This window comes from Platichthys flesus, chromosome 16 (assembly GCF_949316205.1).
Source record: "Platichthys flesus chromosome 16, fPlaFle2.1, whole genome shotgun sequence".
Lineage (NCBI taxonomy): Eukaryota > Metazoa > Chordata > Actinopteri > Pleuronectiformes > Pleuronectidae > Platichthys > Platichthys flesus.
In genome coordinates, this window is record NC_084960.1 from 14,790,276 (window position 1) to 14,813,949 (window position 23,674).

The window sequence follows — 23,674 nt, forward strand, 5'->3', positions numbered from 1 at the left end:
CATTTCCTTTCTGATGCTCGCATAGTGGCGTATTTGTCAGACATCAGTTGTGGTGAAAGTCTATTTATGTGAAACAAGCCCCTTTTGTGAAGCAGGCAGTGCTGCCAATCAATATCACAGTCCCGGAGTGTACTGTTGTTGTTTTTTTTTTTATGTGTGTGTAAAGTGAGGGTGGACTTGTTTCACTGTGAGATTTAGATTATGCTGTCTGTTGTTTTTGTGGTCTAAGAGAACAGTGCATATTGTTTATCTTTTGCACCCTATTTTAGTGGCAACAGCAGAAGTAGGGGCTATTTTTTTATGGCATATCCTATTATAAACAAACTTATGACTTTGAGTTATCATTATGTTTGGGTCAATATCTTATTCTCATCAAAAAGAGTACAATACGGCAGAATACCTGTTTTTTAACTGCCACTAAAGTCACCATGCCAGTTAGAAAATACTAAAACATTTATGAGCCACCGCTGATGAGGAGTCAAAAGCTAATTTAAGTTCAAGGCCTCCCATAGAGACTTTCAAGTCTATATCACACTGCAAAAAAACATGACCCTGTAATTCTTGGCAGAGCTGTAATTACTTCATAGCACAGAGAGTACTAGATTAATAACAGCTGAACAAATGTAGTTACCCCCACTGATAAAAGTGATGTAATTTTGGTTTCTGGTGGCTGGTCAGGGGTAAGCAGGTCGATTAGCTTCTAAGAAGAGCTGCCTTTAAAGGACCAGTGTGAAGAATTCAGTTGCATCCAGCTTTGAAGCTGCAGATTAAATCTAAACAGATATCCTGCTCCTCTGCTCTCTCTAGAGCTAGGATTTGGTTTTCCATTCAGTACTACTGTCGAAACATGGTGGGTTCTGTGGAAGGGGATCCACTCAGCATGCGGTTACAAAAGGTAACAACAAGGAAATGGTTTACAGTTCATATACTGTACATTAAGATGGACGACATGACTGCTCCCCAAAAGTGAAGCCAAAGCCTCTTGAGGGACTACAGGTGATAAACCCAGCCTCCTCCATGTAAGTGGTTGGGACAAACTGAAAAGTCACAGTGCCATTCAAATAATTCGTTTTTGAAAGTTTTTCCTTGAACATTTTTACTTTCATTATCCTGCTAAATTGTTTTGAAGAAAGATGGAAAAGCTAGAATCATACTTTGAATAATCCTGCTTATTTTTTCTTTTCATTTGTGATGATAATGATAGTGATAGCCTCTACACACGACAATTCCCCCGCATCGCTGAATGGTTTAAAGAGCATGGCAGAGATGCAGGAGCTATGCCAAAGAATTCTTCAAAGCTGATAAAAGCCTCTTTGGGCTTTTCTGAAGGGTTTTGGAGATTTTTGTTATGACCCCTGAAGAATACTTCATTTACCAATTAAAAGAAAATTGGAAAATCAATGGAGTGAACATGAATGTAACCTCCTGCTGCAGATGCTACAGCATTACTGAGAAATGCATGCCTTGCATATTCACTTGAATAGAAATACAAAAACAAAGGTATAATAACACATCCAAAAGCTCTGCGCTGCCTTTCATTTTGTCCCGAAGTAGGCGAGGAGCTGAATCTTTCAGCAGCCCTCCTCTGGCGCTACTTTCTTCTTTGAATGATTCATCTGTGATCTGAGATTTGTCACTCAAAAGAAAGGCAGGATGCAACTGTCACTGTACTTGTCAGGAACAACATGTTTCCTGTGGATGTCTCAAGGTGGCAACGAGATTCACATTCACTGAACTGAATGTATATTGTTACTGTCCCTCCCTGCCCCTGTGGATGCTGTGCATCTGACCAATGTTAATTTACCTTTCATAAACTTGTTGCTTCAAAAAACTGAACTTGCAGCAGAGGATAACTACCTCTCTTTGTTGTTGTTTAACTTCAGCTGTTTAGATGGCCTGTGGTGAGTCAGGAGCTTCTGAGCAGTTTCTCTTTGCATATATATTAGGAGGAGTGTTATCAAAGAAGCCCAGGGAAGGCTGAAATGAAATCTTTACTTTAAGTCTGAAATGGCCCGTTTGTCTGCACAGCAGTGCAGCTTTTTTTGCGTCCTCTCTATCCTTGCTCCTGATCCCTGGGTTCCGGCTGCTTGTGTGCCTGCAGACATGCTTCAGTGATTACCTGTCTGCCGACCAGACTGAAAGCCTGTCGAATGGATTTAATTACTTCTTCATGACGCTATTTTTCAATTTCTGTCATCTGTCTGGTTCAGTCTGTAGTGCTTTCCTACTTTTTAATTGACTTGTCCTAAACACAGACTGCGTGCCTCTGTAAGTTATGTCACTTGAGTGAGTACAAGGAAGATGCAAGGGGCATTATGAAGTTGATAAATACAGAAATAGGATATACAACGACACACACATCCACATGAGCCGTCGGAACAGCTCGAGCTTCTGTTACCTACATTCAGTCCATAAATAGACAAATGCAAGATTGGGCAAGGCAGCAGTAGAACCAGACCCGCTTTCATTCCACACATCACTGAACAATTCACAGTGACAAAAAAACAAAAGATAACCAGGACAAAGGCTGCAGAGTCTGCGGAGGCTTCAAATGCTCAGGCCTTGGCCTTAAAATATAGAACCACTTCGGGAATCAGTGGCAAGACACAACTTCCACAGGAGCAGGAGAAAAGTGAATGCAACGATGGATATGAACATCTCTAATCTAGGGGAGGATTAGGGAAATGTTTGGATATATTAAAACACAAGGAACCCATTGGAAATGCAATGGTTTGCAGGTACTGGGTTTTTGTTGGGGGAAGTTTGAATACAAATATAAAAGCAATCTGTTTATGAAGTGATGACCATTGATTCTTTTGACTGTCTTCTCCCCAAAAATTCAAACTCATGAAGTTGTGTTTAAGAACCAATAGGAGATAAGAAGGACACAAGTTGGACACACATGTTGAATGTCAAAGAAATCCACCCTGCAAACCACCAACAGCAGCACACAGACTGTCCGCATGCAGTAAGGATACACATACATGTCCCTCTGTAATGACCAGCACTGCTCTCTCCTTTTCAGATAACATCACTATCCAAAGATGAATATGCAAAATTTATACTTTTGGTTGAATAGTACATTTGTCTTTTGAAGCATAATAAGCCACTGATGTGAAACTTTACTTTTCAAATTTCTGTATAATCACCAGGTAAATCATAGTAACATCCCCACTACTGACAAAACGACCCCCGTTCAAAGTTAATCTTGTGGCTGTTCCAATTTCAATGATAGACTTTGAGTATACTCATTGAAGTGTAGATGGAAAAATCTTTGCTTCTCTTCAGATATTTAATTTGATTAAATTCCTGTCTGCTGATGAAGACGTTGCAAATTGAGAACAGGTGCTAAATGGACCGTGAGGTAAAAATAATATAATAGATATAATAGAAAGCCCAGTGATGTTTTAAGTTTTTAAAACATTCACTGGGCTGTTAAATACTCTGAGAACAATGAGTGTCTGGAGTCACACGAAGAAAAACTTGCCAGAGAAAGACATCAGTGAAACTTGTTGTGGCTGATGTGGAGCACCAGAGGTCTGATGCGGAATAATCAGACCCACTTATGCACACCAGATGCCTCGGAGATGGAGGACAAACAATGAATGCAAAATGCTGAGGTCTGTAAATCAAGGCAGTTGGCCTGAATGATACCGAAGCGTGTCTGTTATGACTTAATTTGAAGGTTTGAAACCACCTTCTGGCAGATTAAAAGTTGTACCTGATGATTAAAACCTCCTTGCTTCATTGTCGAGAGGAATCCCATTTAGCGTTTTGCACTTCAGAATCACAGATGCACAAAATGCGACACACCAATGGATACACACACACATCTGGATGTGAGGCAGCGGAGGAACGTGAGGGAGGCAGTGAAGGAGCTGCAGGTCTGTGGAGCTCCTTAAGGAACCTGATACTGTTCAAACACAAAGACAGATGGGGAGGGACGTGAAGAGGGGTCGTCATTATCAGGCTGCGCTCATTGAGCACTGAGTAAAAGTTTTTTTTTGACTCCTACATCAGATGGAAAAAATAACATCCCTTATGACTACAAACGCACTCCTACACATTAAAGTGCCATCCTTTGGGAATGCTTACGAGGATATTAGCAGCTGGGAGTGCTCATGTTTCACTGCAAGAAACTGAAAGATAAGCCAAAAGCACTGAAGGCAAAGTCATTCACATGAGCCACCTTATCAAAGCTGTAGCTGGCAGATGCTCACCCCCATCTTCAGACGAATATATAGTCACCACTGATCTATCTGACACGAGCCAACTAACTGTGCTGAAATCCAGACTAATCCTCAAAGCACTTCAAAGCATCACTGTGTGGTCTCTGTTGTACTCTATTAGACTAGAAATTATTTCTGCATATCTAATGTATATTGGTTCTGAAGCTGAGCACAATTTGTTTCTGTGTTTGATGTAAATCTATCTTTTTGATCAATAACTGACCATTTACAACCAGGCTGAGCCGACCTAGACATGCATCCTGAGAACTGCATTTTAAAATATGAAGGTTGTATCAAGGATATCAAGGATTGTCAAAAACAATTTACCCTTAAGGTTCTTGTTATTTCAAAAAAGCAAAAAAATGTTTGTGATCTTCTTACTGATACGAGGAAAGCAATGGTTGTATTACACTTATTTAGTCATGGTGATATAATGCCTAAAGCCTCAAGCTTGAGACGAACTGGACAACAAGCTCTAAGCTTTAAAGACTGTGTGATCCATCACCAGTACAGAGTTTGGTTTAGAGCCACTTCAAAAACACTAAGCTATTTTCAATGTTTATTTTTTCCATCTTTCTCTAGGAAGTGGTTGAACATGACAGTCCCAATCATCAAACACTGACATACACAAACTGACTCCGACTGGATCAGACTTGGTCCCGTCAGTTCTATCACGCTCAAATCAAAAACAGACATAATGTTTGCACCAACCTCAATACTTTCTACTCATGTGCTTTTCACATCTTTCACCAACGAGCATCTACTGACATCCCTACATCTGAAACTGATTGAAAGAACTCGTACAATGCAAGAGGAGAGCGAGCCCAAACAGACGGATTTAAAAATGCTAACAAAGACAGAAAGTTTTTTTTTGCAAAATCAACCAGTTTCAAGAGTTTGACAGCCGAGTCAGTGAGAGTGTGAACCTGAAAACAGACTGAAGGACAGGCCGTCAATTACCAGAGCCGCTGTACACTTGAAGGCTTTGAAAATCAGCTGAAAAAGCTAGTTAATACTGAAACTCTGTGAAAGGGTTTATGGGTAAATAGGCAGCAGTAGCATGTTGAAAACACATATTGTTTGACTGGCAATAATTTGCAAACCTGCAGTGTTGTGCACGTTCACACCTCTCATGAACTAGTTCAAAGTTCAGTTCATACAACTAAACATGAATAGTTCACGTTCATAGTTCACCACTTAAAATCTGAACTAGTTCATAGTTCAGTTAATTTCATAGTTTTAAGGTGGAAAGTGAGGCGCCCGGCTGTTCACATCGGACACGCATTTCTCAGCACCGGTCAGCCCGCGATTCTGCTTTCTCCACTTGTTGAATGTAACCCGTTCAATGTACTGGTTTGAGGGAATATGATGATGTGTAGTTTTGAAACCAGTACTTTTACACATTTACTTAAGTAAAAAGCTTGAGTTGATACTTCAACTTCTACAGAAGTATTTTTAAACCCTAGTATCTATACTTCTAGTTGAGTAATGAATGTGAATAATTTTATTACCAAAGGTCAAAGCAACATCAATCAAACTTAAAAACATCACACTAATTAAATAACAGTTTTTGCTTATTTTAACTAACTAGTCCAGATCTGTTAACAGTCCATGGGAACAGAGAGGGGTGTGTCCTTTTGGAGCTCTTTGCGAAGTCCAGTGAGGCGATCTTGCTGGTTTGTGGCTTCTGTTGTGCATCTGGCAAGACTGTGCCAAGGCTGCTCATGCTGAAGCCATAAGGTAGGCTCTTCGGGGGCTGCCTTTTGGAATGTTTTAGCAGTGTTGGGACATAGTATTGGTGAACAATAGATAGGAATATACATTTGTAGCACAATCCTGACCAAATGTCTCTTTTGTCCTATAGCCAATATGAATTAATGAATTAACATCTCAATAATAACTCATTATTAACTAGGGCTACGTTGTAGCACTGGCAGGTCCGAGCACCCGCACGTTGAAGCCTGTTGCGGTCGGTGGAGAGAGCGATCGATGACTAAGCGCATGTCTCCGCGTTGCATCCATTTTGCGCTCTGCGGCAGTAGGTTTGCCAGTAGGTGGCGCCATCACTATTATTACACACAGACATATAGATCTGTTCAAGTAGCCGCTCTGATATAGCGTGAGCAATTTTGTGTCAATTGGACAATTTTACCACAACATAATTTTCACACTGATTAGTAGGTGGCGCTATGACCCTGAACTAATATTCATATGTGGAGCTGTTCAGATCAGTATTGTGATTATAGGTCAGTAGTTTGGAGCCGGTTGGATAAGGCAGAGTGGATTAACAAAGTACTTCCTGTTTCCTGGCGAATCAGTAGGTGGCGCTATGACACTTAGGAAATATTGACACATAGAGCTGTTCAAGCTTGTACTATTATCATGTTACAGAAGTGTGGTAGTAATAGGACAATGCACAGTGGACTTATGAAAACATCGCCTCGTTTGGCGAAGGATGATCCTTCGCCAAACATCAATGTTTACATGGTTTGAGGAAATGTCACAATTCTGACCTTGATCCAGTGACTTGACTGAGGTCATTTGAGCTGTATATTGTAAAGCAGCCAGGAGCAGTTCATCAAAATATAAAACATGTCACTTCCTGTAGCCACCAGGGGGCGCTGTGATTTCAAATCATGATTTCTGTGTAGATGTCATCAGGCCAGGACTCTTGTCTTACATGTCTAGTTTGGACTCGATTGGACTATGTATGTTTGAGATACAGATGCTCGTGTTTTGATGGTGTTTAATCAAACTTTGACGCCACGCCATAGTCACACGGTGTGAAAAAAAAAAAATTCCCTTGATTTTTTTTTTTCTCAATGTTGTTGTGATGACACTCATCTGAATTTGAAGTTGATCAGATGAAAGCTCTACGACAAGTACATAAAACAAAAAAAGTGGAATATGGCTAAAATGGACAATAAATTCAAAATGGCGGACTTCCTGTTGCTTTTTTCACAATGCTCCTTGAGACTTTTTTTCATGACTGGTAACGATACACCTATGTCCCGATTTTGGTGAAGATCGAAGAAGGGGAAACCTAGGGGCTGGTTCCAGGGGGCGCTGTTGAGCCATTTTGCCACGCCCAAGTCAAATTTCTCCAGAATACTAAAATATCCGCAGACCTTGAATTTCCTGCAAAGTTTCACAACTTTTTGAGCATGTCTAGACCCTGAAAAAGCCCCCCAAGGGGAAATAATAATAATAATAATAACTAGGGCTACGTTGTAGCACTAACGGACCCGAGCACAGGCAATTTCAAGTCTGTTGCGGTCGGGGAAGAGAGAACGTTCGATGACCAAGCGCTCGTCTCAGCTTTGCATGCATTTGCGCACTGCTGCAAGATAAACGCTTCACTTCCTGTAGCCAGCAGGTGGCGCTATGATTTTAAGTCATGGTGTCTTTGTTGATGTCATCAGGTCGCGCTTCTTGTCTTACATGTGTAGTTTGAACTCGATTGGACCAAATATGTCCAAGATACTTAGCTTGTGTTTTGATGGCGTTTAGTCACATTTTGACGCCTCGCCATGGTCACACGGTGTGGCGAAAAATTGATCTTTCAATAACTGTAGATCTCCATCTTGTTGTGATGACACTCGTCTAAATTTTCAGTTGATCTGATGAAAGCTCTCCAAGAAGTACTTGAAAATGAGAAACATGGAATATGGTCCAAATCGAAAATGGCGGGGTTCCTGTTGCGTTTTTCAAATTGCTCCGAGCGCGTTTTTTGTGCATCTGGTGATGATACACAACTGTCTTCAATTTCGTGAGGATCAGTGAATTCTAAATGAGGTGTTTCTCCATAAATGAGGGGAAGCTCCGTTGGTGGCGCTGTTGAGCCATTTTGCCACGCCCATTCTTTAAAACCATCTGAATATCTTCAAGGGAGGGGGGCTGATGATACACACATGTAGTTTGAGGGAGATGGACCCATGAACACGGAAGTTAAAGCGTTTTCGTGTGTCATGGCGAGCTGATGTGACGCCCCGCCACAGTCAGACAGTGTGACGAAAAGTTGTTTCTTTGATAATTTTAGATCTCCATCTTGTTGTGATGACACTCGTCTAAATTTTCAGTTGATGTGATGAAAGCTGTACGAGAAGTATATCAAAGTAAAAGATTATGGAATATGACCAAAATGGCCATGAAATCAAAATGGCGTGCTTCCTGTTGCGTTTTTCACATTGCTCCGAGCGCGTTTTTTGTGCATCTGGTGATGATACACAACTGTCTTCAATTTCGTGCGGATCAGTGAATGCTAAATGAGGTGTTTCTCCGTAAATGAGGGAAAGCACCGTTGGTGGCGCTGTTGAGCCATTTTGCCAAAATATTTTACAGACATTTCATTAAGACCCCAAGGAACCATATCAACTGTGGTGAAATGGAAATAATATGTCCCCTTTAAAGCGAATATGTCCCCTTTAAAGCGTTTTCGTGTGTCATGGTGAGCTGATTTGACGCCCCGCCACAGTCAGACGGTGTGTCGAAAAGTTGTTTCTTTGATAACTTTAGATCTCCATCTTGTTGTGATGCCACCCGTCTAAATTTTAAATTGATGTGATGAAATTGGTATGATGAAAAGTTTAAATATTGATAACTTGTTTTGTAGAGTCCCATCTAATTTTTAAGTTGATCTGATGAAAGCTCTCCGAGTAGTACATAAAAACATAACACGTACCAAAAACAAGACATTTCCTAATGCCACCAGGGGGCGCTGTGATTGTAAGTCACAATTTCTGCACCGATGTCTTCTGGTCGCGACTCTTGTCGTATGTGTCTAGTTTGGACTCAATTGGACAAAATATGTCTGAAATATGGAAGCTTGTGTTTTGATGGCGTTTCATCAAACTTTAACGCCACACCACTGTCAGTGGTGTGGCGTTGTTTCTTTGATAACTTTAAAGTTGTTTCTTTGATAACTTTAGAGCTCCAATTTGTTGTGATGACGATCGTCTAAATTTGAAGTTGATCTGATGAAAGCTGTACGACTAGTACATCAAAGAAAAAATATGGAATATGACCAAAATGGCCACTAAAGTCAAACTGGCGGGCTTCCTGTTGCGTTATTCATAATGCACTGATGGACTTTTTTGTGCATCTAGTCATGATACACAATAATCTTTGTTTTTTTTGAGGATCGGTGAATGCTAAATGAGGGGCTTTTCCGTAGGTGGCGCTCTTAAGGCATTTTGCCACGCCCTTTTCAAAATACACCATAATACGTCAATTTGCGCCGCCTTCGAATTTACTGCAAACTCCTACAACTTTTTGAGCACATTAAAGCCCTCAAAAAGCCAATTATTTTAAGCGGAGAAAAATAATAATAATAATAATAATCATTTCAATTTCAATAGGGCCTCCCACCGATTTCGGTGCTCGGGCCCTAATAATAATCATTTCAATTTCAATAGGGCCTCCCACCGATTTCGGTGCTCGGGCCCTAAAAAAATCCTTACAAAAACAATAGGGCCTCACACCGATTTCGGTGCTCGGGCCCTAATAACGACCACACAGTGACCAACAGTAGCCGTAAGTTGGGTCGAGGGACATCTTTCACACCTAGCTGTGAAGATGTGAATGAGTCTGGGAGGCTGAGTTCAGGAAGCTCTCCTTTGTTTTCAATCAGATCTGATCTGCTACGACTTAAAATTTTCAGTAGTATTTGGGCGATCCTTCATTATCTCATCAAGACTTAAAACATAAAGAAAGGGTGTACATTGTGGGTTGTTGAATGACCATGCCATGGTCACATCTTCCGACGAAAAATCTATCTTTTAATAACTTTTTATCTCCATCTTGTTGTGATGACACTGATCTCAATTTGAAGTTTATCTGTGGATAGCCCTGGTACAAGTATATCAAAGTAAAAATGTGGAATATGACCAAAATGGTCAATAATTGCAAAATAGCAGGCTTCCTGTTGCGTTTTTCTAATTAGACCTGAAACTTTTTAGTTTGTCTGGTCATGATACACCTGTGTATTGATTTTTGTGAAGATCGGTCAATGTGAACACGTTCCGGGGGTCTCGGGGGGCACTTTTGAGACATTTTGCGTCGCCCATTGAAAATTCCTCCAGATTGGGTTAGGGTTTTCACCACTTTCTAACTTTCTGCAAATTTTGAGCATGTTAAAGCCCTCAAAAAGCAAATTAATTTGCCTGAACAATAATAATAATCATTACAATTACAATAGGGCCTCCCACCGTCAGTGATCGGGCCCTAAAAAAGGAAAGTTCATTGTTTTATCAGGATCATTTTATATTCAAGGACTGTGACGACAACATGAAATGTGGTAATGAAGCTGTTTTGTCAAACAGACGTGTCATCCACTTATACTCTCAGCGTGGGTTGATTGAAAAGAAATATATTGAAGTGTGACAGCAGCACCGCAACCTGGGTAATGGAAAACGGATTGATGCACAACCCAGATTTTGGATGCATAACTGGAATACAGCACCTAGTGTACGTCCAGGTTTTACATTTCAATATTCCCTTTAAATATCTTTGTTGTTTCCAAAGGGATATTATTAACATTTTGTCTTTGTTTGAAATAATCATTCCCCCAAATTACACAATACCATCTGGTGTGAGCAGCTGTAAAAGAAAGTCAGAGATAACACGTGGTGAAGGGGTAACGAAAAGTCCTTCCGTCTCCATAGCCCAGGAGAAATGGGACTAAAGTGTGTTTAGTGGAGTCACTTTGTTCTGTATTTTTCCGTTGTATCATTTCACTGCGCTGCTGGCCCTTTTCAAATCATGCTGCCTACACTGCAAAGCTTCTCTGAAAACTGGCAGCAGAGTGTCCATTCTCACCATCGCTGTAAAGAAACTGCGTCGGCTTGGCCTACCTCCAAAACGCTTCCGCACAAATACATGTATAAGCGAGCAGACAAAGGAGGACGCTGAGCAGGAAGACTGAGCTCTTTTCTTCATTGAATCAACAGCCCGTCATTACAGAAAATACATTTTATCTCAATTTCAGTTTATTATCCCCTTTTTCTTCCCACAATTCATTCTATTCCTATTGAATTCAATGAAAGGGGCATGATACGCTGTGCCCCCTGCCGCATAGGATGATTGATACCGGCCTTGCAGCCCTGACTGAACCCATGGAGAGTAATGGTCATTTCTCAGCTGGACGTGCCGTGCAGCGCCTTTGACATCTGCGAAAGAAAAAAAATGCAGCTAGCAAAGCAGTGCCACGGTTTGAGTACTCACACTGACTAACATGATGGCCACTGACCTGACAGTGGATCATGAAAGCCCTGGGGCCAGAGTCGTGTAAACACCCCCACTCGGCCTCATTATGTAGAGCTGTCAGTGTGGACTCCAGCTCACTAATACAGTGCTGCAGAGGAAACAGCCAGCAAACCTTCAGAGCCGACCTCGGTAAAGACGCATGAGGAACACTGTTCAATCGCTCAGCTCCTCATCGCTCCTCTGTCACAGTCTAATTAATTTAGAGATAAGAATTAATTAAAAATGCTCACCCATCTGTGTAGGGAGTCGTTATTAACACTGGCAGTGTCCAAATAAAAGCGCTCAGGAAAATGTCACACCCCGTTCTTCAAGGGCTTTGACGTCCCTCTACTGAAAGATTCAGATACCAGCTCCAATGAAGCTTTGACTGGGGAGCTAATTAAATCTAGAAAAAGGTTTTAATGCCAAAATTAGAGGATTCCCACCAAAGAACGAGACGGAAAGCTCGACCCAATTCTAGCTATGATCAAAGTTACATTAGCGTGACACACTTACTTTGCCATATGTTTTTTGTTTTGTGTCTTGAGGTGTGACAATAATGATGATGAGCCAGTGGAGACTCATTGTGTTTGTGTTCGTTCTAGACAGAGTTCATCCACACTGTGAAGAAAACATGCATAGAAGGGGGGGGGGGGGGGGGGAGTTCAACTTAATTATGAATGATCTGAGTCCAGTAAATGGAGCACAACTCAACTTAAACTTTTAAAACATATTTTTTATTTCCTTATCAAGACTAAATTACATTTTTAAATATTTATGTATTATATTTATGACTTACAACACAATGTCACAAATCTAAAAGGCAGGGTATCGAGAACAGATTAATAACAAACAAAACTACTTCAGTTACTGGTTTACCTGATTTAATATTTTCAGTTATTAACATAAACAGAAAACATTCCCCATGTGTGTGTGTGTCCTCTGTTCAATAATTACAAATCATTTGCCTTTAAATACAGCTTGGTGCCCACTCCTTCTTTTTAGAAAGAGTTTATTAACTCTTTCTGTGTGATTCAGTGTTTTCAGAGTCACAGGTTCAACGTTTTGTTTTTCCTTTGTTGCTTCACTTTGACATTCTGCCTCTTTCGGTACTTTTCCTCTTCCCTTTGTACAATAAGATCCATAACTTTCATCTTTGAAATAAGCATCAATGGGTGTTTTTCTCTCCTTTTTTGTGGCGGCTTGTTTGTTGTGTGGGTTCAAAACATTAGTAATTTTCTTTTGAACCAGTGAAACATTCAGTTTTTTGTAGACACACTGGAAGATCTGGCTTAGGTCATGCAACATGAGTCTAACAGCTGTTGAGTGTGTTGCACTGCTCTTCACAGGGGCAGGAATAGCATGTCACCAACCTAATATAGGGTTGGTGGTTCAATCTCCACTAATTCTGTCCTTATGTTATAATGTCCTTGGGCAAGAAACTAAACCCCAAATTTCCCTGAATGGTCAGACCAGCACCGTGCAAAGCAGCTCTATTCAAACACAGCAGCGTATTATTTCCTGTTGCAACTTCACAAGGTACACCATCACATTTTAGGTTCTCTTTGGTCTAAGAAATGGAATATTTGTTCTGACAATCTCGTCCTTAAACAGTTTATTACCTCAAATAGAAGAAAAAATAAAGACCTGGCACAAAGGGCTTTACTTGTAGAAAAAGGTCCCTGGCCTAGCAGCTTGCTATGCTTAACAGGGGTCATGCAGACAACTCCCATGAGAATGTGACAATGAGTATCAGTTTAAATAATTAAGACAGGACACTTAACTAGAAAGGTGGAAGCTGTGGTTGTGGAGGCAAGTAGGACCCTTAATGCTTTTGTGGTGACACTTCAGGTGTGTTACAGTCCGTACAACTCAATCAGCTGATTCTCTGTCAAGTTCAAGATGAGTCTGCACAGAACGAGTTTGATGGAATGTAACCAACAAAAACAAGTGTCTGTGTTGATGTGTTTTGACCTTCAAAGCCAACATTAAATAGCTTAATCATCACATGGTAGATGACAAAACAATAGCATCACTTTTACACCTAGCATTTCCAAAGTTCTAAGAAATAAATCATTGCCAATGCTTTACACATAACATAATGCACACTTAAAATGTGTCCTTGTGTTGATGTTTCTGTGCCTTTGCTCTTTTGCACCATATTTTCACTGATGTTATCCTCTAAACTCTGCTGTCACTGTGGCCAGGACATTTTACCCTTGACCTTGAGAGAGCATCCTCATAAAATAAAGGACGAGATAATAAAATAAAAATGGAAAATGGCGATTTGATTTTAAGACTCTTATGGGAATTAGTGTGTTTTATAGATAGAGATGTCAGCTAACAGCTGTCCTGACCTACAGAATAGACTTAAAGTTGAACTCCTCATACTGGTTCTGCAGCATACACTTTTTTCCCAGAGTACTATCCTGTCTTCCAGCCAATGCATGCTGGGAAAAGCTCCAGTCCCCCTCCGAACCTGAAATTATTAAGTTGGTACAAAATCAAGTTCGTTGCAGTCAACATATTTTTTTAATATAATCTTACAAGAACACATTCATGCACTACATCACTGTGACAGATTTACTGGTTCCATTTCAACCCACCGGCACTTAGTGTGCACAGGATTACAAGTTGTAAACACAACATCAGCTTGGGAGTTATTTATAGGAGCTTGTATCCAATGTTGAGATAAATGGGAGCAGTGGGATTTATCAGAACAACTGTGCAGGTTGACGTTCACACATCAGCTGTGCTGCACAGAAGCTTATGTTAAGCATGTGCTGAGCACCTCAACGTGTGGGGCAGAATTTCCCTAAGAAGTGGTTAGAATGAAAAGCACTTTAAATGATATCAGAGTTTATACCATATTTCAAGTGTAAACATATAATGTTTTTTGGGCTTTGACTAATCTTTATGAAGCAAGTGTTGTGGTTATAGAATGGTGTTGACATTGGATCCCTATGATCATCACTATCAGGCCCTGAGTGTTGCCAGGTACAAAAACAGATTGCACAGAGGAAATACACTTACTTTTGCACAGCTGAAACAAGAAGAGGAGCGTGCTTTTATTTCTCAACAAGCCATCAGTAGCTTTACCTAGGTACTGCGATGTTGGAGCTCAATCCAGTAGAGTAAAAAAAAGCCCTGTTGTCGAAGGAGGCAAACAAGGTGAGGACAGAGAGCGATAAAAACTGAGAGAACAAGAGTAGCTCGCAGACAATCATTCAGTTGAAGGACAGAGGTCTGAGACTTGAGAGGGTTGAGTTTGTTCTTTGCAAATAGATTAACAAGTAACAAAACCTACTTGTTAAAACAACCACATGTTTCATTCTGCCTCGACCATTTCCCTGAAAACACAATGTCATCTATCTTTGTGACAGGAGCAACAATAGTATTGTCTCTTGCAAACACCAGTTGTCTGTTGTCTTATACACAAACTCTTTCACACAAAAGTTAGTGAGTATATGCAGGCTTCTTTAAACACAGGTAAAACGTCATGTTCAACCTCTCTCTCTCTCTCTCTCTCTCTCTCTCTCTCTCTCTCTCTCTCTCTCTCTCTCTCTCTCTCTCTCTCTCTCTCTCTCTCTCTCTCTCTCTCTCTCTCTCTCTCTCTCTCTCATTAGAATACCAATTGTATCCATTACAATTGCAGACAAAAAACAGATGCTATTGGGTTATAAAATGAATAATACCACGACATTATGATATTTATTTTTCCATCTATTATGAATTGAAGATGTAAAGCTGTAAAAACAACCGAGAAAAAAGAGGCGTCCATTTACAGCTGTGTATTAATACAGAATTTACCAAGTTAGCCTCATAAACTAGAAACTAACAACATTTCAGTTTTTACTTTAAAACACTAAAATCGATGTTTCTAATCAAGCTCTTCCATGAAGGTATACGATCCAGTCAGACATAAACATAAAAATAGGACATTAAAACTGGGGTTAAACCCTGAGGATGTTATAGAATTGCTGCGCCAAATGGAGAACATATGAATTTGCTCCCACAAACCCACAATCCAATATAAAACACTCCAACACCTTAACACATAAAGTACGCCCTTGGGGGCTCATAAATTAGATTGATTACATGTTGCTGTGCGTTGCAAACACACAAAGATTGTATACAAAGCGTTGCTCGCTAACCAGCATCCAATTGGAAAGCTAGAGGAAAAGCCCCTTCATGACACAGTCAATCACTTTTGTGTTTCACAGGCTCCAGAGCACAAAGTGTTCCGGACGTGAAAACAAAACATGAGGGAAAATAAACCGTCCAAAGTAGCACAAAGAGTAACATCATTTTCCAAGAGCCATCAAACTTGCTCAGTGTCAAGCCAATGCATGACTGGCCTCCCCCTACTGGTGTTGTACAGCTTCTAGCCCGAAAAAAAACGAACATCGGCTGACAACACTCCCTGATTATTTCATCACTGAGTAAGGTGTGCTGAATATAGCAATGCAGAACCCTCTCCGAAGGTGAGTAGACTAAATATGCACTAACGTCATCTTTAAAAGCTGAGAGAGAGAAAACAAATGTTTGGAGACAAAATAAACCTCCGGAGAAGTGTCCACGGTGTTGTTGGTTTACTGAGGCTCCGCACTGTCACACAACGTTAAAATTAGGTCATTATAACCGAACCAGCACTAATGAAAAAAAGACCCAGAACAAGACCTGTTAATTATTAATTTCCTGTAGAATAAACAAAGCGAGATTACCATGCCCGAACTGACACGTCGCGCTGGTGTCTGCAGAGCTGCACATTTGTTTTAAAGTAATTAACGAGCCAAGAAAGAAGATGTTCCACTCACACAGCACTAAAGTGACTCATGTATAATTGATGAGTGACTCAGAGTAGGGTGTTTCATGTTGGGGGCTGGTGGGTGTTTTGAGTCGGAGGGCCGATGCAAATGCGCAGCAGGGGTTGACACGCCAGCCGTTTGCTCAGGCTCTGTGAGTCCTGGGACTGTAACAGGAACCATGCAGGGATTAGCTGCATTTTGGCTCCATGTTTATTCTAACATTTATGACACTGTGGTGTTTCATAACAGTTTCACTTCCTGGCTGCTAAAAGGGAGCAGTGCTATGACGTAATACCCACTTTGTCTATTGTTGGATTACACAAAAATGAATGACATTACCACAAATTTTGGTGTAAAAATATATATACATGTTTTTGTTTAACATTGTTAGATAGGTGTTTTTTTCGATTTTGTCACAAACTCCCCAGGGAATGATCTGAAGATTTTGATATACATAAATTGAAGACAAAAAAAAGGCGTATTTCGTGCACAAAAGGCAAACCCACATGTAAAATGTCTTTTATGTTATTTGCAGAATATGGAGCATCTCTTGGAAGGGACTGAGACTGATTAAAGCACAGCGTAAAGTTTATATTGGGTCACAGAGCAACACACCGTTGTCATAACCAACAGCAGTCCCTTGAGGTCTGATCGGCAACTGTGCAATTAATTCATTATTCAGTTTCAAAATCTGGTGGTAGCAGCTCCAACTTTAGCTCAATCCCGATGAAACTCTCAGAGCCAGCCATGGGTGACTGGACTTCATGCTTGCAGAGGCATTCTGACAAAGTGTGTCCCCATTTAAGATCCAAATAACATTCTGATTGGCTTTGCATTTCAATTTCATTTATCCAATGCACTAAATTAGTTTTTTTTCTCTCTCTGGAAGCCGAACGGTCTTAAATATGAAATATCGAAATAATTTACTCAGACCAGTGGCTGTGTGTTCAAAGAATAAATCATATATCCTCAGAAAAAACACTGCCTTTCATCTCACTAATTTGCCGGAGCCCGGTTTCAGGCTGCGTTAAATTTATCAAGTCCAACTGAAATGTTTCTTGTATATTTTTGATTCTGTTCATTTCTGCTGTATGAAGCCAACAAATATGCAACATAAATGGATGGTACCAATAATCAAGGGAATAGGGAATTAATTATAAGTTGTCTTTTGTTTTCAATCTGTATTGTTTTTCCGACCTACCTAAATATTAGAGATTAGATTTGGTGTTTCAAATATTGAGATTTGTGTCTGAGCTATAAAATGTCGTTAAATAAAAATACATCAATAATAAATATAGTTGGGCGTCTGTGGAAGCCTGAAGTAGAGAGCAGGAGACGACAGAAGTCTGATGTTTCCTCCTCTGAGTCAAAACTCGAGTCAATGCTACATTACTGCGGGAGACAGAGCAGTAGGAGCTAACAGACATAACTTCACAGCAAAGACCAAATTGAAATATTTGGATGTCAAAGATGGGGAAGGGGTTGGACTTGCATGCGGTCTTCAGTTGGTGCAGCTGGTAGCACTAAATTGCTTTAATCCCTTAGATGTATGTTACACTGGTTTCCCGTTGATTATACATTCTGTAACAAGTGCACAAATATAAACGCAAATAAGGTGTCTGGTGATTTATGCAACAAATATTCTTTCAGTTTCTGTTAGTGTTTCATTGAATGTGATTCACATTAATTAAAACGCTGAACTGTGTTTTCAACGAGGAATCTGGACATCTGCGGCATCTAATCTGAGACATGTGCTGCTCTGTTTTAAAATGTATTTGGTCCCAAAATGTCAGTACAAAGATTATATACTTGGCAGGCGTCTGCAAACTGTAGCGAGGATAAATTACAAACAAGTACTCTGCTTTTGTGCATTAGGTTCATTCAATTAGGCGCTTGGATTTAGTATCTTTCAGTGTTGTAAGATAAAAATCCCCTGCCCTGCCGAAAACTAAACCTTGTTTGGGTGCAGCAACTCCAAACATTAGCATTTTCATTTACTAAAGAGTTTACTTGTAACGGGTGCCTGAAATACACTTTTTCTTTCACGGCTCTGGGGATAGGCTGTGCAGACAACAAGAAGAACTGATAAATATGTAATGTTGCAAATTCCAAAAATACATTTGAAGTATCAGCTAAAAAGGAGTGAAAAAATATACAAATATTTTATATATTGCTTTATTCATTGTTGAGACAGAATCACTTGTTTAAACCATTTTTAAAACCATACATCAATATTTCATACACTCATTTACATTTTTTAAACTTTGTGGCAAAGTGTGATTTATGAATTTTGGGCTGTAAAAAAAGTTTTTCATAGATTGACTGATTGATTTTTACAGCTGTCAGTGAGAGTGCATCAAAGTTAAAAAATTAAATGCGTATATATTCCAAATTATATTACCATTTTCAATGTTAATATAAAGCTTAATGAGATCTGAGAAGCAGATCATTCAGATTTAAATGTGTTCACAATCCAGACAGTTGTTGTAAAGGAAAAGCTATTACTTTGGGTTCAACCCTTTTAACTCAGACTTTTACTTCTCCGTAAAAGTAATTTGCTCATGCTGCTTCTCTTGAACTCATCTTCACCTGGGGATCATTTGTGTTGTAGGCTCCTTGTTTATTCTTTGGATGTTTAAAAAAACTGGTCTTCTGTTTGTATGGATTATTGAGTGTGCTCTCATAATATATGCGAGGTCAGATATGCCAATGTAACACCAATTAGTCAAGATGCAGTCTACTCTCTTAGTTGGATAAAGAGCAATTAGTGCTTTGTACCACATCCCTCCATTGAATAACTGCAACCTGTTAAAGGCTGCTGCGAGTCATCTCTCCATTGGGTTAATGAGAGAGTTTATCAATTGGTTGACAACTGAGCTACTATCAGAGCATGAACAATTGTCTACACATCCTACAGAGAAGATTATATGCTCTTAATGCATTTTATAAGCCAACCTGCTTTAAGCCGTCATGAAATAAAAGCAGCTTTCTTAAGAAAAAATGTCTTGTGAATGATTTTGCGCTCAATACTAATCAATGTTAAGCTAAGGGCATAAACATACTGAGGGGCATGTGCAACCACTGGTGGACTGATCTGAATGAATACAAAGCTGTTACAGCTATTTTTTTAATTAATTATAGCACTTTTTGTGACTGGTGACATTGTACTAAAATGTACATAATTTGTTTTCTTTAACTTAGATTGTACGAGGCTAAAATGTAATGATTTTTCTATCACTACGCTATATTAAAATCGTCTGCATTCATTCTCTTCTTCTCAAATCTTACAAAAAATTTAACTGAGCAGTACCCCTGGAAATCACAGGGGTCAGTCTTGCCAAGGCACAGAGACAGACTCTATGTACAGAAGCACATTATCACTATCGTCTTGGCTGTTGACACGTTTGTTGTTGCCAGAAACTCTTGACTCGAAAGTGCCCTCTAGTGAATGTATTGTTTAACAACTAAGCCGAAGCACGATGTGACAACTGGAACTGGAAATCTGAATTTCAGTAGATGAAAGTCCCTTTAGGAGACATATCTGACCTTCGCTGTAACAAAACAAAATGTATTTTTCTTCTTCTTTTTTTTTCTTAAAATTGAATTACCCATTCTTCCAAGGCAGGGTAAACAGTTGGTTATCACGAGGCACGGCTTTCCAAAGAAGAGGCAATTTAGATAAATAAATTAAAGACACTTTTGATACACAGGATTAATTGTTTGTTCTCTAGCCTGGTTTGATTTGTTTTGATTTAAGAAGATGGTTTTATTGCTGGCAAAGCAGAGTCGGGTGAAACAGATGATGGCCGGATTACCGAATGATGACATTATCTTGTGGGATTGCTTGTATCACGTTAGAAAATGCATATAAAGTGTTCCCGGTATTATTACTATTAGGCCCCTAAGAAAGGCATAAGCTGGAATGTCAAGCTTTCATTAAGCGAAATGCTGCTTTATGAAAAGAGGAATCTAAAAATAGTATATATGTAAATATGCATAATAAATAGAGACATTTTGGAAAATTTGTTTCGGGGAGACTAGTCAGAGAATAGATGTCTGAGCCAATACATTTAACTGTGGATCGAACTATTGACTGACCAACACTGTCACTGGCTGGATATGTAAAGGATACTTCACTTTGAGTTTGAGTCAGTTAGTCACAAGACAATTAAAAGTAAATACATAATAATTGTTGAATGGTAATGCTAAACTTTAAAACTCAAGAACCTTAGATGAAGAGAACAAAGTATGTGTCTGTGAGATTAAGTATTGATTAAAAAAACTTTATTGAAGCACATAAATCAATGACCAATTTAGAATATACTGAATGTTTTGATATTTCGTTGATTGACTATTTTCTTCTTATCACAGATCAGACTTTGTTTATCTCTCTGTACTTTATCACAGCCGCAGCGCTACCTGAGAAATCAATTCATCAGTGCATCCAATCAGAGGAGTAGCTGATGTTTATGCAGAATTGTAGAATTGATGTGAAGGATTGTTTACACATTACAAAATACAAAAATTTATCAGATATATCTTTCTTTGAACTTTGTAAAATAAATGTATGCTTTACAGGAGCGCAATCAAAATAAATGAAAAACGATAAATAAATAAATTAAAACTCTGGAATGCAAATTGGCCATGAGAATGGAGCAAAACCAAAAAGAATATCAAACTGCAAACTATTTGTTTTTCACATGATACTCATTTTAAGGTTCATAAATTGATTTTATTCTGTTACTTGAGGAGGTTTACATGCTCTTATGTTCAGAAAACACATCACTTTTCTCATAGTGTCCATTGCTGCAGCTCCTCTTCTCAGGATTCGTCTCAGACACTTGACTTAAACTGCTGTTTCTTTAAGGACCCCCTTCTCATAAAGCCCCGTCTGAAATGTCAGCCTTCATTCTGTAAATATTCAATCTCATAACCTCATGTTTTGTCACAGTTACCAGGTTGAATAATATGGCGTGCAACAGGATTCAAGGTACATTTTTTTCCAGTTGGTGTGTGTCACTCATTCAGCGGCAATGTTTAGATGAACCTTGCAGTGTTGTATGAATTTAGACATTAATTATGAAATTATTTAATAGTAAAAGTTCATAGTTATTTAGTTTTAACTTGTTTTATGAGCAAAGGCAGAGACTACAACATCTAAACTATCTTACAGTATTAAACATAATTTAAAACATGGAATTCATCTCTTTGGATTTGTTCCACAAAAAAGCAAAGAATGGCATTCTCAGCTGCCAAAATGGCAACGCTTTGGTAAAACAACAGAGTGTTCAATGCACCATGTTTTAGGTTTAAATCAAAGTGTCTTGTCCAGGCAGAATGCTGCCATGGCTTTGTAAGAGGGCGGGCCAGACTGTCATAATGATGTCATGTGACACAGGATGCAGGAGTAACAGTCGGACAGACGGACAACCGACTAACCGAAAAAATAATCTCATCTCAAGGACTGGGTACTGAACTTCAATACTTTAAGGCACCAACCAAAGATTAAATTGATTTTTTCAGTTTCAATAGATACAACACTGAGATGCATAAAGAGTAAATCTCAGCAGTGTCAGTGACCCAACACAACACACTTGACGGTCTCCACATGGGATCTGAACAGCGCCTGAGGCCCTGATACACTGTTACACTTCTGAGGACTAACACTGCTGTTCCATGCCTGACTGTGTGTGGTTTTACCTGCAGAATCCAACTCTCCACAGGTTCAACCAAAAGCAGAGATGATAGAACATATTTTATTTTACCTTGTTGTTGTGTCTATAAAGTGAAAATATCACTGACCAAATAGGTAACGTCAGTGCAAATGTTAAGGCAAACAAACTGGTGGAGATAGACAAACTGCAGCCAGTGAACCATTTACAGCCTCCTTAAATTATAATTATACAATATAACCATTGAGGCTAAGATTGACAAATTTATCTAAATGTCAGTGTAGAGATTATGAGCACTGCCGATATGAGGGTGACACCAGCTGAAGCAATGCAGGAATCTTAACGCATTAGAGCGAGTTTGTGGTTCATCAGACAGGCATTGGACCAATGCAATTTGGATTTGCTACTGTGATGGTTCCCTAACCTGCAGAGGACAGTTGTCAATAGAGAGGCCGGAGAAAGGAAAAACGAGGGCAGAAGTAAAGGACGCAAAAGTCGCAGCTTTATCACCTCTCCGCTGCCTGCCTACAGATGAGAGTGTGGTAATGCTCCGCTTATTACTGACTCAAGGAGACAAATGCTGCGGCTGATGAACAATCAGTGGAATGAAAAGAGCTGTAAGTCATAATTGCTTTCACACACAACTAATAACAGTTATTGGCAGTTGGGAAGGAACGGCTTCACGATGTGATGGAAGTAATGGTTTGGTTTACTCAGCAGCAGCTGACATGTTGTCTCAACATGGTTATAATCACAGAGTTTATGATTTCAAACTCTGGCATGAATATTATACAGCATGTAAAAAAAAAAAAATTACAAGACAAGAATAATCTAATCTTTTTAGCATTAGCAAGAATTTTATAACAGTAGACCACACAAGAGATCCAGAAAGACGAATTAATATCAAATGGTATTTTTGGCACTATCCTTTTTGTTACTGGGGTAACATAATTTTTCTTAATTCTATAGATTTCTTTATTTTCATAAACGACCCTCTCATTTTTCCCAGTGGTTCAGGAGAACATCATCAGCTTGGAATATGGGAAGCTCAAAAGAGAAAACTGTCTAAGCCTTGGGTGCAATTCTATCTATCTGCAAAATGATGTTACATCAACACTCACAACAGATCACACATTAAAATGAAAAGACTTGCCAGGGTTTGCAACAATAGGTGATGTTCTCTCTGGATATTTGTGACAATTCTCTCTCATCAAAACAAAAGCATCCTTGCAACCTATGAATGATCACAAGAGTCCAGGAGTTGTTTCCCTCCCCCTTGCTGATGACAGTCATTTGTGAAATGTTACGTTGCAGCCATTTGCAATCTGCGTGGATGCAAATTGCTTTTGTGAAGGTGAATTGCCCAATTTATATAACACCAACACATAAAATAAGACACAACACACAACACAAGCAATGTGTAAACAATGCGACAGGATTTTATAATAACGGCAGCAATTATTCTTATCCATGTCTTGACAATCACCAGGTTCAAAGTAGACTTAGAGTTCTCTACCACGAACATGCTCCTGCATGTGTTTGATTGGGTTAACGGTTGCCAATATATTGAGAAGCAGTTAGTTGCTGGGCAGTACAACATTATTTTTGTGTTTGCTCTCTGCTTTAACACAGTCGTTGCACTCAAGTGAATGAAGGCAACTGTGTTTCCCACACGATGTTACTGCTGGTTTGTACATGACCCGTCAAATATTTGGTCTTGGTC

At 39.4% G+C, this 23,674-nt stretch overlaps 1 protein-coding gene across 1 annotated transcript in view; it reads right to left on the bottom strand.

Moving 5' to 3' along the window:
- asic2 (acid-sensing (proton-gated) ion channel 2) overlaps positions 1-23,674 on the bottom strand; it is a 355,981-nt gene that overhangs the window by 158,952 nt on the left and 173,355 nt on the right. The gene's annotated exons all lie outside the window — the stretch shown is intronic.